At 39.1% G+C, this 15,260-nt stretch overlaps 1 non-coding gene across 1 annotated transcript; it reads left to right on the top strand.

Moving 5' to 3' along the window:
* The first annotated feature begins 14,524 nt into the window (after positions 1-14,524).
* Positions 14,525-14,631, top strand: LOC148564796 (small nucleolar RNA R71). The gene has a single exon (XR_015884994.1). It is a non-coding gene; the product is annotated as a small nucleolar RNA R71 (small nucleolar RNA).
* Positions 14,632-15,260: the final 629 nt, after the last annotated feature.

The following is a 15,260-nucleotide window of genomic DNA, read 5'->3' as shown; positions in this document are numbered from 1 at the left end:
TACTTTACTTTAATTTAGTTTCTCTTCTACTCTTATTTTTTCTACCACTTTAGTTTATCTATCTTCCCTTGTTGATTACTCTATGTTGCCAATTTAGTTTATGAATTCTCATGTTAGATATTATTTTCCTATTTAATGCAATTTGAGGTATTTCATATTTATTGCTTCTTCTATTATTTGTTAGTCATTGATGTTTGCAATTGGTTGTTTGGACTTAATATTCCATGCTAGTTTTCTATGGTTTTATGTTATGCCTTCCAAGTGTTTGATAAAATGCTTGGTTGGAGACTCTTGAGTTATCAAACTCCTTTGTTGATTGATAATTGAGAAGTTGCTAGTCGATTTAGATCCCTCTAAAGCTAGTCTTTCCTTAGGAGTTGACTAGGACTTGAGGAATCAAATTGATTCATCCGCTTGACTTTCCTCCATAGTTAGAGGTTAACTAAGTGGGAGCAATGGACAATTCTCATCACAATTGATAAATCCTTGCCAAGAGCTTTATTAATTATTAGTTTATTTTCTTGTCATTTACATTCCTTGTTCAACCTTTCAAAAACCCAAAAAGATACCATCCTATAACCAATAGTAACACACGTCCCTGTAATTTCTTGAGAGATGACCTGAGGTTTAAATACTTCGGTTTAATTTTATTGGTTTTGCTTTAGTGACAAACAAATATTTGTATGAAAGGATACTTTGTTGGTTTAGAAACTATACTAGCAACGAGAATTTATTGTGAAATTCTTTACGGACAAAAATCCTTTCTTCAAAATGGCGCCGTTGCCAGGGAATTGCAAACGTGTGCCTTATTATTGGTTATTGTGAATATTGTGAATACTTTTGCTTTTTCATTTCTTTGTTAGTGTTTCTAATTTTAGGAGTTTATTTTAATTAATTCTTATTAGTTTTTTGTTTTTACTTGCTACTATGAATTCTCACTCGTTTGGCTATGAGTTTAGTTCAAATTGTGTTGTAGGGAATGTAAGCCATAATGGGAACATGCATCAAGGTTGGAACAATCAAAGATGGGAGGAGCCACAAGGATTTGATCAACCCTTTCGGCAACAACCTTCTCCAATGTGCCATAAGCAACAACCATTCTACGATGCACCCCAAGACAATGGTTATGGTGGACCTTTTCGTGAAAATCAACCCCCACCAATTTACTATGAGCAAGAGCCATTCCAGGGTGCGTACTAAGACGATGGATATGGTGGACCCCCTTGTAGTTACCAACAAGCCCCACCATATGCCTATGAACCCACTCCTCAACATAGATTTGAACCACCATACTCACAAGCCCCTTTCCACCATTCACTTCCATCTGACCCTAACCCTTATCCACCACACCAACTACCATACAAACCATATGAACCATATCCAGAACCACAGCCTCAATATACACCATCTCCATACCTTTATCAAGAAGAACCACCTCCGTATTATGAGCCCTTTCTCCCAACAAATGAACCCTCCTATCCACCCCAAGCTCCCATAGATGATACCTTTAGTGTTATTCGCCAAGGGCAACAAGAGCTTCAAACCACACTCATCTCTACTTTCACCGGTCTCACTTCTAGTCTCCAAGCTCTTATATCCTGTGTGGATCTATCGTTTACACCCAACACTTAACCTTCAAGCTCTGGTGCACTTACTTTTCACCCATGTCCATCAATCCAAGAGCAACATGATCCCAATTATGCTATTGACATAGAACAAGAGAGAAAGGATCGTCTTAGAGAAGTAATGGATTGTCTTCATGCATACCTACTTCAAGAGAAGCAAGAGGAGGCCTGAAAGGTATAGGTAGGAGAGACCCTTGAAGAAAGTTGTCAAGAGGTGGAAGTCATCAAAGAGGAGCCGGATTTTGTACTAGAGCAAGTGTAGAAAGCCAAAATTATTGAAGCAGAGGACGTGGTTGGAGATTTTGGAGCTGCAAAACCTCCATGGGAACCTCAAGTCATAGAGCCTCCTTTCAAGAAGTTTGAGTTTAATGTTAAGGAGGGTGTACAACCTCTAAGGCATGTCATGGTTCAAAACTTGGAGGAGGTTGATCAAGGGATGGATTCAAGAATCAATGAATTTCTATCCATAATTGAATCCCCTCCCATTGAACTTGAAGATGAGGTTAATATTGAAAAATTTGTCAAGAGGTGGGGATCATCAAGGAGGAGCACAAGGGAGTGTACCTTGCTTTGTCAAAGTGTGGGGAGGTCCCGCTTCCTAAGTCACCATCATCCTTTACACCAATCAAGTGGAAAAATCTCTTATCTCTAGGCTTTTTAATTCCACTTGAGTATGGGTTGCTTGAAACGGATGGTCAACTTAGAGCTCTTTGCGGATTGAAGAGCAAGCGAGAATTGTGTAGTGGCTGAAAACATCACTCTCACTTCATAATGGTTGCATGCTCAAGGTTTGATAACAATGGCTGGTATAGAACCAAAGTGAATGGGTCTAGGAGGATGTTTGGGTGCTTCCATGAGAACTCCAAGGCTAAACCACCCGGATGGAACAATGATGATCAACTTGAAAACGGGTGTACAAACAAGATTTGGGATCCAAGAAAACATGAGGATCAAATTTGGGAGCTCTTAGCTTGTGAAGAACTCCATCAGAGCTTGGAGCTATTAATTTTGAAGAATGGAGCTTATTAGAAGTCCAAGCATTGGTGGATGTTCAGAGATGAGTTCAAGCACAAGCCACCATGACAATGAGCTCACAAAATGTCCAACTTAAGGACTTTAACTAAAAGTGCTAGGTGGGAGACAACCCACCATGGTACGGTCTTTCATTTTTATTATTAGTTTTATTTTATTTTTCTCAGTGTTCATTTATAAAATTCTGCATAATCCCCTGCATTCTGCAAAAAAAAAAGGGGATCGACGTGCAAGCGTCGTGTGTGACTGCGCAATAAAGAGAAAATGAACAGAGAGTTGTGCTGGAACGACGTGGGAGGGGTACCTGGCATACAAGCCAACCCACGCGTACGCGTGCTGCACGCGTACGCGTGCTGCACGCGTACGCGTCCCTTGCGTTTTTGCCAATCCACATGTATGCGTCCCTGACGCGTACGCGTGACATTGCCATTCGGCATGAAAGAGTTCTTGAACAGAGAGTTGTGATGCCATGGTGCTGGAGCCGTGCAGGTTCTCACGCGTACGCCCGACGCTCGCGCGTCCGTTTTCATTTTTGGCAACCCACGCGTACGCGTGGGCGACACGTACGTGTCGCATAGCTAATGTAGTTTTCACGCGCACGCGTGACTTATGCATGCGCGTCGCATCCCGTTTCTCATTCCCTTCTCCTTTCTTCTCTCCTTTCTCCTTCTTTCTTCCCCCTTTCTTACTTACTTCTTCTCCCTTTATTTAACTTCCCATCCTTATTCTCTTTGATTCTCTTTTACTTCATTCATATTTTCATTCATTGCATTTTAACTTTGTGCATGTTTATATTTTCTTTTTTAAGTTCATTATGTTTTCGTTGGTGTTAAATGTTCTTATTCAACTATTGTATATTTTCTGGTATTATTTTGGTGACTCAGTGACTTGTTCTATATTGTTCGGTAATATTATTTAAGTCAATGCTAATCCTTTATGATACTTATATTCCTTTTGCATTGACATGAAGTTATATTGTCTTTCATCACCTATTATCTCTTCCCCATTGTTGCTATTTTTGCACTATTGATATGCCATTTTTTCTCCTATTTTCTCACTTGCATGTTGTAGCTACCATGTAATTGAGACCCTCATTATTTGGCATTAATCCAATCATATCTTATTTGTTTTCTATCTTTGTTTTTGGGTTATGTTTCTTTCCTTTTCCCTTCTTTCAGGATGGCCACCAGGAAGGGAACCAGAAGACGTTTCAATGGGGCGACAGACAAGTCCATTAGCAAAATCTTTGGAGAAAAGCATCAATTATAGCATCCCGTCCACTTGCACATCTTAGCATGCACCGAGGACGATGCAATCTTTAAGTGTGGGGAGGTCGATACCGACTTCCGTGGGTTAGTTATTTCCTATCTCAACACCAATATTTAATTTTTCTTGTTAAATTAGTTGTTGTATTTGCTTGTTTGATTGCATGTTTGTTTGATTTTAAGCATTTAGCAACTACTTGGTTGAAGTAATATTTTCTTTTTTTCAAGACCTTTTTTATAGCATTTCACTAATTTAAATTAAAAATTTTTTGTTAAACTTGTTTGAAGATTTTAATTTCGAACATGGTTTTTGAGCTAAGAACACACAATCTGTGAGATTTTGAGCTTATTTATATGGTTACGTTATTTAAGCATGAATTTTTATTCTTGTGTGTTTTCTTCTCTATGATTGCAATCTTTGCTTTGTTCCATTCTATATGTCTATTGTTTAATGTATTTGTATGCATACATATGATTGAGGCCATCATTTGTTATTAGCTCACTTATCCCAAATAGCCAACCATTTCAATTACTTTTGTTTTCCACTTTGAGCCTTTTAATCCCCATTTGTTCTTTATGTTACCACATCACTAGCCTTAAGCGAAAAAACAATTAATTACCTAATTTGAATCTTTGGTTAACTTAAGATAGTATGTTAACTATGTGTAGGAAATTGTGGGAAACCTGGGTTAATAGGAATGTGTTGTGTTTCCACTTTAATTAAATATTAGAAATTTGGGTGCCTACTCATGTTAAAGCAGAAAAACCATATGCATTGAAATGTGATGTTTGCTTTCATGTTCATAAAAAAAATTGCATAAATAAATAAATAAATAAACAGGGGACAAAATTACCCCAATATTAAGTTTAATAAAAGATCAATGCATATGTGGTGAAATTAAAGAAAATTTGATACATGAGTATGTGAAATATACAAAAGTGAAATTATGGGTTGCTAGGCATGACTTTTGAATTACATAGAGTGTGTGTGTGTGTTAGGTGAGAGCTTAGGTTAGTCAACGATTCATATTATAGCTCACTTAGCCATACATATATCCTCACCCTTACCTTAACCCCATTACAACATTGAAAAGACCTCATGATATTTGCATTGGTACACTAAATATTTGTTGATTGGTTAGAGGAAGAACAAAGTTTTAGAAAGCATGACTAGAGGAGATTAGAGTGGATTAACCCTAGACACCTGAGAGATTAGAGTGCATATACACTTCCAGTGAGGGTTCATTGCTTGATTCTGTGTTCCCAGCTTTCATGAGCTATCTTCTTACAAGTTTACTTGTCTCTTATTGTGTGATTTGAATTAGTGGAATCTGATTTATGTTTGTCTTGGGGAATTTGTTTACTTTTAACCAAATAGGTAGAAGTATTTTTGCATTTAGTTTCATTCATATAGATTGGTTGCATTTCATAAGTTTTACCATTCCTCTTCACTCCTTTATATGCTTCTCTTAAGCTTAGCATTAGAACATGCTAATGTTTAAGTGTAGGGAGATTGATATACCCCATTTTTAGGGTTTATCTTGTGCTTAATTGAGTGGATGTTATCCACTATTCTCACTTATTCATAGAATTTGCGTGTTTTACAATTTCATTCGTAATTTTGTGCTATGATTGAAAACAAGCTTCTTTGGCCTTAAATTTGCTATGTTTAATCATCACCTATTACCATTCGATGCCTTGATATGTGTGTTAAGTGATTTTAGAGTTTATAGGGCAGGAATGGCTTAGAGGATGGAAAGGAAGCATGCAAAAGTGGAAGGAATACAAGAAATTGAAGGAATTGTTAAGCTGTCAAGCCTGACTTCTTCGTACTAAATCAATCATAACTTGAGCTACAGAGGTCCAAATGAGGCGGTTTTAGTTGCGTTGGAAAGCTAACGTCCGGGGTTTCAAAATGATATGCAATTTCTTATAGTTGCCATGCAGCTAAATGACGCGCACGCGTGCATCCCACGTACTGTACATATTAGAAAATGATGGGGCGATTTTGGGCTATTTTTGGCCCAGTTTTAAGCCCGAAAAACACATATTAGAGGCTGCAGAGTGGGGGAATCATTCATTCATTCATTCATACAACTTCCATTCACATAAATTTTAGGTTTTAGATGTAGTTTTCAAGAGAGAGGCTCTCTCCTCTCTCTAGGTTTTAGGGTTTTTAGCTTTAATTCTTCTCAATTTCAGATTTTTATCTTAGTTTAATTTAGTTTCTCTTTTACTTTTATTTGTCTTAGCATTCTAGTTTATTTGTTTCCTTTATTGATTATTTGATGTTGCCACTTTAGTTTATGAATTCTCATGTTAGATTTGACTTTTCTATTTAATGTAATTTGAGGTATTTCATGTTTATTACTTCTTTTCTCATTTCTTGTTATTGATTCCTTGCAATTGGTTGCTTAGGTTTTATTGTCTCTTATTAATTTCTATGCTTTTATGTTATGCCTTCCTAGTATTTGACAAAAATGCTTGGTTGGATTTTAGAGTAGATTTTCCTCCTCTTGGCTATGGTTGAGTAATTGGAGACTCTTGAGTTATCAAACTCCTTTGTTGATTGATAATTGAAATTTGCTAATTGATTTGGATCCCTCTAAAGCTAGTCTTTCTTTAGGAGTTGACTAGGAGTTGAGGAATTAAATTGATTTATCCACTTGACTTTCCTTCATAGTTAGAGGTTAACTAAGTGGGAGCAATGGAAAATTCTCATCACAATTGATAAGGATAACTAGGATAGGACTTCTAATTCCCATACCTTGCTAAGAGCTTTTATTACTTATTAATTTAATTTCTTGCCATTTTGTTTCCTTATTCCTTATTTCAAAAATCCAAAAAGATACTTTTCCATAACCAATAATAAATACACCTCCCTACAATTCCTTGAGAGACGACCCGAGGTTTAATTTTATTGGGTTTGCTTTAGTGACAAACAAATTTTGTATGAAAGGATTCTTTATTGGTTTAGAAACTATACTAGCAACGAGGATTTATTGTGAATTCTTTACTAGCAAAAATCCGTTCATCACTTGCCTAACAGTAGCATGGGGGCTGGCTACCTGTTTCTATAATGAATGCGGTATGTTACCCTCCTCCCTAAAGGATTCTTCTTAATATATCTGGTTATATAAGCAATTCATATTTTTGCACGCCTTTAGAATGAAAAAGGTGATCCACATAGGATTTCATATTTTGAGTTACTGAACTGTTTTCATTGTGCCAAATAGGCGATTTCTATAAACTATGAAATAGTAGAAGACCCTGATGCACAGAAAACTTGTCTCATAACAAATTTCCTTCGGCAAGTGTACCGAATTTGTCGTCAAGTAAAAACTCACAATAGAGTGAGGTCGAATCCCACAGGGATTGATTGATCAAGCAACTTTAATTAGAGAAATGTTCTAGTTGAGCGAATCAGAATTTGAGTTGAGAATTGCAGAAAATTAAATGGCGGGAAAGTAAATAACAGAAAAGTAAATGCTAGAAATAAGAGCTGAATGTAGATGACGGAAAGTAAATTGCAGAATCTTAAATGGGAATGGGGAAATTGCTCATAAAAGTAAATGACAGAAATTAAAGAGAATGGGTAAGATCAAAAATGGGGAGTTCATTGGGCTTAGGAGATGTTGCATTCTCCGGATCAATTTCATTTTCATCTCTTCCTCAATCAATGCACTCATTGATCTCCTTGGCAATCTTAAGTGATCGAATTCCAATTTCTTGTAATTCAATCTCTCAAATCTTGATCAATAGCCAATTCCTTGGTCAATTGCTCATGAGAAGAGATGAAGTATGGTCACTGATTATACCACATGCATTTCCCAAATCAAGTGTTGAGAGGACTATAGTCACATATCCATCCAAACCCAATTTGGTCCAGCATGAGAAAGCATTTCTAGCATGATCTCTTCATTCCTCTTTCAAGGTTCAGAAGAGATCCAAGTATAAATAGCTTCTTTTCCAAGATAACTACCCAATTGGATGAAGATCGAAAGCTTTCAAGTAAAATCAAGAGAAAAGATAGAAGAAGAATAATGAAAACTAGTATTGATCCATCAAATTACAACAGAGCTCCCTAACCCAATGAAAGGGGTTTAGTTGTTCATAGCTATGGAAAATGAAAACAAAGATGGAGAATACATGATGAAACTAGAAATGCAGAGAAAGAAAAATACAGAGAGTAGCTCTATGCCAAGATGCTCCCTATAATTTCCAACTCCCAATTTAATTCAAAGCTACTCCTATATATACTACTCTTCTGTTCTTCTAGTTGGCTCTTCAAGTCTTGGGTATGGGCCTTTGGATCTTGAGTTTGAAGCACTTCTCTTCTTTATTGGGCTTGGCTTTACTTGCAGAGAGAAAGTGTGAAGTGGGCAGAGACTTTAGCTCAGGACGTTAGTGGTGTTAACATTCAGTGAAAATATGGGTTCGAGAACGTTAGTGACAATCACCTTTTTCACTAACGTTCCTCACCAAAGTAAGAGCCACGTTAACTTCAACGTTAGTGGCACAAACGTTGCCACTAACGTTGCCTCTATGCCCTTCGCACACGTTACTGGGACTTACCTTTCCCAGTAACGTTGAGAAGTCTCCCCCTTTCTTACGTTAGAGTCCACGTTAACTTAGTTAACGTGGCTCTTTTAACGTAGGCTTGCTAACCTTCGAGAACGTTAGTGACACTTACCATTGTCACTAACGTTCCAATGTGCCCCTATTTCTCACGTTAGAGTCCATGTTAACTAGGTTAACGTGGCTTCTAACGTGGCCATGCTAGCCATCTCCAACGTTAGTGACAAAGTTGAGTGTCACTAACGTTGGCTCATCATTCCCTTATCCACGTTAGCTTCCACGTTAACTAAGTTAACGTGGGAGTTAACATGGCTCATAGTGGCTTGTGTGGGCTCATTCCAACGTTAGTGACAATGTTGGGTGTTCACTAACATTGGCGATCTCCTCCCTTCTTCACGTTAACTTCCACGATAACTAAGTTAACGTGGCTTATTGGGGCTTGTGTGGGTTCCTTCCAACGTTAGTGACAATGTTTGGTGTCACTAACGTTGTCAACCACCTTGTTTCTTCACGTTAGCTTCCACGTTAACTAGGTTAACGTGGGAGTTAACGTGGCTTATTGTGACTTGGCCAACGTTAGTGATAAAGTTGAATGTCACTAATGTTGGCTTCCCCCTTACTTCTTAACGTTAGAGGCCACATTAACTAAGTTAACGTGGCAACTAACGTGGCCACTTATGTGCTTGGTCCAACGTTAGTGATAATGTTAAGTGTCACTAACGTTGGCTCCATTTCCTTTCTTCCACGTTAGAGTTCACGTTAACTTAGTTAACGTGACTCTTAACGTGGGTAATGATGGCTTCGAGAGCGTTATTGGCAATTATTTTTCTCATTAACTTTGCAAGTTACTCCCATTCCACGTTAGTGTTAACGTTAGTGTAACTAACGTAGCCACTAATGTGGTTCTTCTTCCTTTGTCCTGAAATCAAGCAATAGAGTGCATCAAAGTTCTAATCCATGTCATGGGAAATGCAACATCCAATTTGTCATTAAATTCATGCAAAATCCTCATGAAATCATGTAAAGTGCACAATGTATGCTTGAATCAAGATGTAAGTGAATATCTACCCAAAACTAGCTTATTTCCTAAGGAAATGCATGAAACTATCCTAAAAACAGTAAAGAAAAGGTCAGTAAAACTGGCCAAAATGCCCTGGCATCACAACACCAAACTTAAAGCTTGCTTGTCCCTAAGCAAGTATTGGAACAAGAGAATGATGAATGGAATGCCAAGAGAAATGAATCATTCTTGTGGAAGTCATGTCCCTGGTTTTATGGTGGTTTCATGCATAGCAACTTAGGTTCATTCCTGGCTTTCAAACCTTTATCATGTCCTAGAATACTCAATGTGATTGCATCCCATGAGACTTTTATTCATTGATCCTTTTATTGTTATTTCAGGGCTTATTTTTGTTCTTAGGCTAAGTGCTCTGTAAGGGGGCAACTCTTTAAAATAAGCTTTCAGCCAACACTCCTGAACCAGTTGGTTCAAGGTGCTAAGTGTTGAAGCACCCCTAAGGACTTACTTGCTCAAGTCTCTCCCCCATACATACACACCACAGGCATATAGTTTATTTATTTTCTTTTCTTGAGACCTTGGTGTCCAGCACCTCTTTGGGTTACTAAATGCTCTGTAGTGAGGGTTACTCTTGATAGTGGACTTTCAGCTGATAATCCCGAGTTAGTTAACCCAAGTTACCAAGTGATAAGGCACCCCTAAGAGCTTATTCATCCAAGTAGATCCCTCATACAGGAGCATCACAGACACATGCCTCAAGATTAAAACCATTGGTGCTTAGCCTTATTGCTTACTCTTTTTCTTTTATTTTTCAACCTTTATTGTTCTTTTCCCTTTTTCTTATTAGGATCTTCTTATTTAGCTAGTCTCATGGGGTGTATTCAAAGCATATGATTCAGGATAGATAGTTGTCTTCCCACCTTATGGTTGAACCAACTTAGCTAACTTATGACTATACCATAAACTTATGAACTTACTCCATAGTATGAACTCCTCTCTGGTCTTTTGAAATACTCATTCTCTTTTTCATTTGATTCAAATGGACAAGCATACAAGTAAGCAAAGTAAGGATGCAGTGACATAAAGACTAGCAAACATATACCTTTTCATCACAAAAAAAACTTAAAAGACATAATTTAAAAAGGTTCAAACTATTATGGAAGCATGTTCTATTTCATACAAGATCTTCCTTATTCAAAGCTTAGAAAAAGATGGACCAAAGAAGGAACTCCACCACCTTTTACTCTTGTGGATGCCCATGCTTTCCTCCTTGTTTGTCTTCTTTGTGTCCTCTTGCATTCCCTCGCATCCGTGCTAATCTTGCTTGCTTCCAATCCTCAAGTGCCTTCCTGACTGATTCATGACTCTCTTCCACCTTTTGTCTTTCTTCTCGTGCTAATTCATCCCTCATTTCTTCATACCTTGTGATTCCTGGATGTAATATAGGCAGCTGTCCTACCAAGTAACCGAGCCTGGCTTGAGTATTTATATGATGCCCAGTCTCGCTCAGGTAAACTCCTTCTGCGAATGCCCTTTGCTCGTCCAATAGTTCTGCCTGTTCTATTTGTCTTCGATGCATCTCATGTATATGTGCACCTTGATGTGCTTGGATGTTGATTAGCTTCTGGATAGATTCTTGTTGCTCATTTTGCCTTTGTTCCATCCTGTGGAATGTTTTGCTCCATTGTTGTCCTTGACTCAGTTGCTGATCCATCATTTGCTTTTGCCACTCCCCTTGTTGAGTCATCCATCTTGAGAGTGACTCCTCTTGCTGCCCCATCATCTGTAGTTGAAGCTCTCTCTATGCTCATTGGCTTTCCAAATATTGTCGAGATAGCCCATCAATGGCTTCCTGCAATTCGTGCATATCCAAGGTGGTGGTGCTTGCCCCTCTAAGACTTGTCCTTCCATTACTTGAGGGGCTGGCCTCTTCCTTTGCTTCCGTTGAGGCAGGGGGGATGTGGTAGCATGTATTCATCGAATGGTTATTGGAATGCCCACTTTTATCCACACGGGGTCCTCATCTTCAAACACCACCCCAGCTTTCTTGCATAGTCGGTAAATAGTGCTGGGGTAACCTAACGTTCCTCTTGAGTCGCTTTTCTCTGCCATTTTTCTAATGCCTTCTGCTATGAGTTCATGAACCTTGATCTCTCCTCCTTTGAGTATACAGTGTACCAGTGTGGCTCTCTTGAGATTCACCTCCGAGTTGTTCGCTGCTGGGAGGATGGACGGTTGGGGTTGTGCATGGAGAAAGGACAAAGATCATCACTTTATGAGGGTTATTGGTTCGGTCTTCAAGAGTCTCCTTTCTTCAATGTTGCATGGCAACATTTTCCAATGCATTCCTTCTTGAGACAAGTGTGTAGTTTCTCTTCATGAAGTGGCCGAACCTTTCTCCTTTAATTGTCCAATCAATCTCCTTCAATGCTCCTCTCCTTTTCCCTATAAAGATCAAATAAGAAAAGTAAAAAAAAAAAAACAAGTTAAACTTTACGGCTAGAATAATAAAAAGAAGAAAAGATTTTGTTTATTCATGAACTCCAACTATCTAACTAACTGTGTATCCTTATATGCACATTGGTGGCACCATGGGGTGACACCAAACTTAGTTTGGAGCACTGTGATGAAAAGTTCTGTTCAAAGCTCCAAGACTAGCATGCTTTGAGTTGCATCCATGCTTTCTTGGCATGCTTTGAACACCAAACTTGTTCTTCACTATATACTTCATAACAAGGATTTCACCAAGTGTTTGTCGAGTTTGGGTTGGAATTCATGAATATTGACTTATTCACTATTAAAAGCATATAAAACATGGGTTGCCTACCATGAAGCGCTTCTTTAGCGTCACTAGCTTGACGTTTCTCCTTCATCAGGGAGGTTGATAATGCTTCAAGTCCTCCCCTCTTGCCTTGGACTTATATCCATTGGTTGTATCAATGATCTCTACATGTTCCAAGGAGAGAACTCTGTTGATAGTGAAGACGTTAGGTAACTGAGATGGTACAGTGGGGAGATCAGGGAGGATATCTGGGAAGTAAGCTGAGATCACTTTATCCCCTGGAGAGAAGTCTTCCGTAGGTATTTTCTTGTTCCTCCACCCCCTTGGTACCTTCTTCTTTGTCCTTTTTGATGTTGCCTTGCTCTTGGTGACTTCTTCTTCTAAGGGAATTTTGTTGTTGTCTTCACATGTCTCTGGTGGTTTAGGTTCCTCCAGCTTTTTCTTGAGTTGTGACAACTGTTTATTTCCTTGTTTATCAACCAAGGGCTTTCTCAGATGGGCTGGTTGTGCTTCAGTGCTTGCTTCCTCTCTCAGCATCTCATTATGATCTTTGCTTAGTTCTTTGTTCTCTTGGTCTGATTCTTGTGAGAGTTTGAAGACATTAAAGCTGAGTCGTTCATCATGGATCCTCAATATTAGCTCCCCGTGCTCCACATCTATGAGTGCTCTGGCTGTAGCTAGGAATGGTCTTCCCAATATGATTGGGTGAGTGTGACTCTCTTCCATGTCCAAGATGACAAAATCTGTGGGAAGAAAGTACTTCCCAACCTTGAGCAATACATTTTCCACCACTCCTATTGCTTGTTTTTTAGTTTTGTCTGCCAGCCTTATGACTACATCTGTGGGCATTATCTCATTGATCTTCAGCCTCTTCACCAGGGATAAGGGCATTAAGTTGATGCTTGCTCCCAAATTGCAGAGTGCTTTATCAAACATTGTTTCTCCTATGGCACAGGGGACATGAAAACTCCCTGAAACTTTTCTTTTCGTAGGCAACTGTGGTTGAATGAGGGCACTACACTCCTTGTTCATCACTATAGTTTGGCCTCCCTTGAGTGAGCTTTTTCTGGGAAGCAGCTCCTTCATATACTTGATGTATGCAGGCATTTGTTGAATAGTCTTGATGAATGGTATGTTGACATGCAGAAATGCAAACAAATCTAGAAACCTTGAGTATATTCTCTTCTCCACAGCACCTTTGAGCAGTTGGGGAAAAGGTGCATAGAGTCTCAGCAGCTCCTGTTGTGAGATTTCTGATTCTTGATGATCTTTTTCCTTCTTCTCTACTGAGGTTTCTTCAGGTTGTTCTGACAGCTTGCTTGGCTTGTCCTCAGTCTCCTTATCACTTATAGTGACCATCTTGCAACCTTTCCATCTTACTTTCTTTGTTTTACCTCTCGGATTCTTCTCTGTGTCACTTGGAAATCCATCTGTGGGTTTGGGAATTTGCTCAGAGAGATACCCCACTTGAGATTCCAACCTCTTGATTGTGTCTCCCTGGTTCTTGAAACTGGCTCGCACTTCTTCCTTGAACACCTTGTTATCTTGAATCTCATTGCCTATGCCTTCCAGTAGATTCTCAATCCTTGAGAGTCTGTCATCAAATGATTGTAGATCGGGATTAGAGGTGGAAGGATGAGGTAAGTTATTTTGGTTTTGATGTGGATGTGGAGAGGTGTTGTTATTAGGGTGTTGATATGGTCTAGATGTGAAATGTTGGTGGCTTGCATTGTTGGGATTTGGGCATCTTTGATCAAGGCTTTGGTCTTGTTGATTTCCCGACCCAAAGTTTGGGTGATTCCTCCATCCATGGTTGTAGGTCTTGGAGTATGGATCATGGTTTTGCCTAGGTGAATTCCCAATGTAGTTGGCTTGCTCCTGACTACCTTTTGCTTCTTCATTCACTCCTTCTTGGGTTGTTGATGAAGTGGAGATTGCTGCTACTTAGTTCCTCTCCATCTTCTTGGTGAGGTCAGCCAGCTGCTAGGTAATGAGCTTGTTTTGGGCCAGCAGAGCATCTACATTGTTTAGCTCCATTACTCCCCTAGTGTTGCCTCTTTCAAAAGCATAGAAAAAATCATTCTCCGCTACAGTTTCAATGACATCTATGGCTTCCTCAATAGTCTTCTTCTTGTTCAAAGATCCTCCGGATGAATGGTCTACTGCCTTCTTTGATTCATATGACAGGCCTTCATAGAAAATGTGCAGCTGCACCCATTCGTTGAACATATCTGGTGGGCACCTCCTTGTTAGGTCCTTAAACCTCTCCCATGCTTCATAAAGAGTCTCACCATCTTGTTGCCTGAAAGTTTGGACCTCAGCTCTCAACCTATTGATTCGTTGAGGAGGGTAAAATCTTGCTAAGAATTTGTTTACCACATCCTCCCAGGTTGTCAAGCTCTCCTTTGGGAAAGACTCCAACCACTTGGCTGCCTTATCCTTGAGTGAGAATGGAAATAAAAGCAGTCTATAGGCATCAGGATGAACACCATTAGACTTCACTGTGTCACATATTCTCAGGAAGGTGGTTAAATGTTGATTGGGGTCTCCTTGGACACTCCCTCCGAACGAACAGTTGTTTTGAACAAGGGTGATGAGCTGTGGTTTTAGTTCAAAATTGTTGGCATGGATGGTTGGCTTTTGAATGCTACTTCCATAATTTCCTGGGTTCGGTTTGATGTAAGAGCCTAAAACTCTTCTATCCTCCCCAGCATGATTTGCTCGACCTCCTCCGCCATGGTTGTGAGTCTCTTCTTCATGATGGTTTTCCATGTTTTCTTCCATGTTTGGTTCAAAGTATTCCTCCTCTTCCTCAGCACCAACTACTCTTTTTCCTCTTGCTTCCCTTCTTAATCTCAAGAAGGTCCTCTCAGGTTCAGAATCAAAGGAAGTTGAAGCCCCGCTTCTTCTCCCTGTTATACAACCAACAAGTACAAGTAAGGAAAATAGATGCAGAAAGT

Source organism: Arachis ipaensis, chromosome B5 (genome assembly GCF_059453495.1).
Source record: "Arachis ipaensis isolate K30076 ecotype BB chromosome B5, ASM5945349v1, whole genome shotgun sequence".
Classification (NCBI taxonomy): domain Eukaryota; kingdom Viridiplantae; phylum Streptophyta; class Magnoliopsida; order Fabales; family Fabaceae; genus Arachis; species Arachis ipaensis.
Note: the sequence above shows the minus strand (reverse complement) of the source record. Positions and strands in the feature narration are given on the sequence as shown.